Here is a 4,046-nt window from a genome sequence, read left to right on the forward strand (position 1 = left end):
TATTTTACAAATGTATAGTTTAAAGATAATTTCATTTGTATTATACAGTGAGAAAGATTTGACTAATATAGATGCAGAATAGATTAAAATAAAGATATTAGAGTTGATGGAGTGTTCAAAAGATTTTTCTCATATAGCCAATGATCCTCTTGTTCAAAATTTATTGATATCTACTATATGCCAAGTATCGCCCTAGAAAGCAGTAGCTTAAGACTAATAAATATATGAAATGCAATGTAGGTTTGGCACAATACCTTTATAACACTGTGCAAGAATTTATTAACATAAAGCAAACTGAAACATTTCTTGAAGTGGCAAGATTTAATTTGGGTCATAAAGAAAAGATAAGAGCTTATTAGGTGAAAAAATAGGGGATAAGTCAAATAATGTGGAGAATGTAAACAATGTATCCAAACAGGGAAGGATGGAAGGAGTAGTCATGTACAGGAAGCCCTGGAGAATCAGAATCATGTGAACATAGTCTTAGAAGCAACCAATCATTCTCAAAAGGATTGACAAGAATGACTATGCAGTAAAAACTGAGGTTAGTTTTTAAGAAGGAGTTGTGTAAAGGAGAACAAATACAGCATAGTTTCATTACTATTACTTATTTAAAATGTCTGGGAACAGAAATATTTGTATTCCAAATGTTTTCAGATGTAGGAATATTTCCACTTGCATATTAATCTGTCTTGGGGAAGTGACCAGTCTTGAAACACAACATTTATGTGTTGTTTATATACCATACATACAGACCCTGAAATTAATTTTAGGCAATATTTTAGGGTGCCTACGTTCTGGCTGTCACATGAGGTCATAGGTAATTTTCCACTCATGGCTTGATACCAGTTTTGCAAAAGTTTTGAATTTTGGAACGCTTTGAATTCAAGATATTCAGATTCTCAATGCTGCGTCGTCCTTACTGATGAATCCACAGACTGTTGGTTTGTGTTGTACAAAGAGGAAATTTTGGGGTAGGATTATTATGTACACAAAGATCATCATTCCTCTTTAGACACTAACAATTGAAAAGTCGAGGATAAATGTACGTTCTTGTTGGAGTCAGCTACCCACAAGAAATGTCACGGCGACATTTACTAAAACTGGCGAGCATAATTTTGTGGTTGCAGTTATCCTTCCTCTTGGGACAAAGTGCTACTTCTCTCTAGCTGTGGGGTATGAGCTACAGCCCCAAGCTAAGGGCAGCAGGATATGGTCAGATTAGTTTCTGTAAGACCCTAGCCCTGGCTGTAGGAACGCCATGAGCAACCAGTGATCAGCCTAGAGAGGCTTCCCGATAGGGAAGTATGAAATGTTCCAACTCCAGAGTTGGCCTTCTAGATGTTTTTTGATTTTCTCTGTTTGGAATCAGTGCAAGCCACAAGCTCTTTGGAATAATGAATCTGAAATCCGGTTCCCAGCCCCCTTTGATAGCTGGTGACAATTAATTACTTTCTCACTTCAGTGAGACCATGTCCTGTGCCCAAAGACACCCTACTAGATAGGGAGTGTAGCTCCTGGGAACCCTGAACTTCACCTCAGAGCATGGCTACAGGACTAGACGAGTGGCCCATCATAACATACAGTTTGTGGGGAAACAGCCGAATTAACGGTGGAGGAGTCTCTTACTATAGTTCAGTTTTAAAGTGAGCATGTATTTCCTGTATTTCCCAGGAAGCACATAGTTGAAGTACTCAGGACTTCTGCATTAAAGCAGGCTTCTGAAGCTCTGTATTATTTTTTTCTACTCTCACATGGGAACCTTTGCATAAAAATTGAGAGAGTCTTATGTATAAGAATAATGTGTTCTCTTTGTTGAGAAAAAAAAACCCAGCTTTGCTAATAAGTATTTTTTTTCTCAAGTGTTTTACTAGTGTAATGTTCTTAATTCTGTCTACCTCCAGGCCTCAGGCCAACTATTCTTGCAGATTTGTTCCTGATCCACAGGAAGTAAATGCAAGTTCTGGGTTAAAGCAGGTCCTTGCCTACATCATTAAGGTGTCTCTCCTCCCTCTTAATACTCTTTGTTCTCTCCTGCTGCTTTGCCTCATTTCTTTATTCCTAACTGATCCTGGTTTCATTTGCCTGGAAACTTGACAAGGCGGTTTTCTTTCCTTGCAGGATTTTCTTCACATGTCCCTGCCCTTGCTTGATTTATGACCTTTTGCCTAGCCTGCACCGTGCTCCATGCACTGTGCTCCGCTTGTCTGAATGCCACCTATTTCCCACTCTGACCTCCATACTTCATCCACTAAAATGTGCATTTCTTTTCCAGACTACACTACTGACCTCCTCTCATTTATGGCTGGGTTCTAACACAGAACGTTTGCCCTGATTAAGTGACAAATGAACCCACAGACTGGAGCTAGCATTAATGCTGAGAGTGATCATTGTTAAAGAGACAGAGATGAGAACAAACCACTTGGGACAAGAGAAAAAAAAAAATGCTATTGTTACTCATTGGGGTTACTTGTGTTATTTGGCTACCTTTCTTGTGTTACTTTTTCTTTTCTTGTTTTCTGTGAGGCTTGGGACCTCAAGCTTCTAGTTCTCCTGGGGGGATTCCCCACAGGCTCCAGGAGCACATTTGACACCTCTGAAGGAAGGCAATAATTAGGTAATTCCCAACTTCCTTTCATTAGAATCTCATCTCTTATTCTGCCTTGAATCTTCCTGCCTCTGAAGAAATGTTTTCAAATCTCTGCTCTCTGTGCACACAGGGGCCCCTTTAACTGATCTCTACATGACTGATTCCCACTGAACTACAGACTTTAAGGGAGGACTCAGCACCAGTGAAGCAAGAGGAATAATTCTCACAATCAGCAAGGACCCCTCCGAATATTGCATATTTGCCTTGAGTCTGTAAAGAAAAGTGGTTGGAATTCCTATTTAATTAATTTCACAATTACTTGTATTTTCCCCAAATGGCCAAACATTATTGTTTTCTTTTTTCTTCACTTTAATGTATATTTTCTTAAAAACCAACACTGTGGGACTCTAAGTGCTTTTGTACTTCATGGTTTCGGCTTAAGTCTTCCGGTTCCCATTCCCATTTTCATTTTGCTTTAATGAGCTGATATGATTTGGAATCCTAAATAAATCAGATGAAATCTGAACTCTGCACATTTGGCTGAAAAGAGGTTTACATCAGTGTGTGGTATGTAGTTCCTATTAAAGCGTAGAAAAGTCTCCCTTTAGATGTAAGCTTGGGATCTGCTCTCTGTCCACGCTGTCCACCGCACCGCCTGCCCAGCGCCCACTGCCGCCGAGGGAGTGCATGGGTGGACCGTCTCTCTAGGAGAGGGGCGCACATTCCTGAAGCGTGGCCAGACCTACATGATGCACTGCAGCAGGCTGCTTGAAGATGGCAAGAAGTTTGATTCCTCCCACGACAGAAAAAAGGCCTTCAAATTTATGCTTGGCAAGCAGGAGGTGATCCGAGGCTGGGAGGAAGGGTGACTCAGATGAGTGTGGGTCAGACAGCCAAACGGACTGTCTCCCCAGATTATGCCTCTGGTGCCACTGGGCAGCCAGGAATCACCCCGCCACATGCCACTCTTGTCTTCGACATGGAGCTTCTAAATCTGGAATGGCAGGAGTGGCCTCCTACCTTCGCTCCCTGTTCTTGGATCTGCTATGAAAGGGATCTTGTGCCTCCAGATGTAAGAACATAAATATGTGTGGAGCTTTTCCTGATATCCCACTACTCTCTGTGCAAACGTCTACGAAACTGAAGGTGTTCTGTCACTCAGCTTCGCTTCTGACACTTCTAGGTCCTCTACCCTTTCTCCTTGTATGTGTGTTTACCTAAACCATGTGCCATAAACCTCAAGATACTCACTTTGTTTTTGTTTTTGGTTGAAGATTCAGTTTCAGTCTTTTGGACCTAGTTTCCAATTAAGTATATTGTCAAGTGTTAACAGCACAAGTGGGGTAGGGTTTATAAGAATTTTTTATTTTAACTTTTGGATGAATTTTTTATCTATTATATATTAAACATTCTTGCTGCTGCAGCAGATTTGAGACCCTGGTGAGGGCTCAATTAT

General features: G+C 40.7%; 1 pseudogene; it reads left to right on the forward strand.

The window, feature by feature from the left end:
• LOC101560960 overlaps positions 1 to 3,674 on the forward strand; it is a 27,023-nt pseudogene extending 23,349 nt beyond the window's left edge.
• The last annotated feature ends 372 nt before the right edge of the window (positions 3,675 to 4,046 follow it).

This window comes from Octodon degus, unplaced genomic scaffold (assembly GCF_000260255.1).
Source record: "Octodon degus isolate 3935 unplaced genomic scaffold, OctDeg1.0 scaffold00025, whole genome shotgun sequence".
Taxonomy (NCBI): domain Eukaryota; kingdom Metazoa; phylum Chordata; class Mammalia; order Rodentia; family Octodontidae; genus Octodon; species Octodon degus.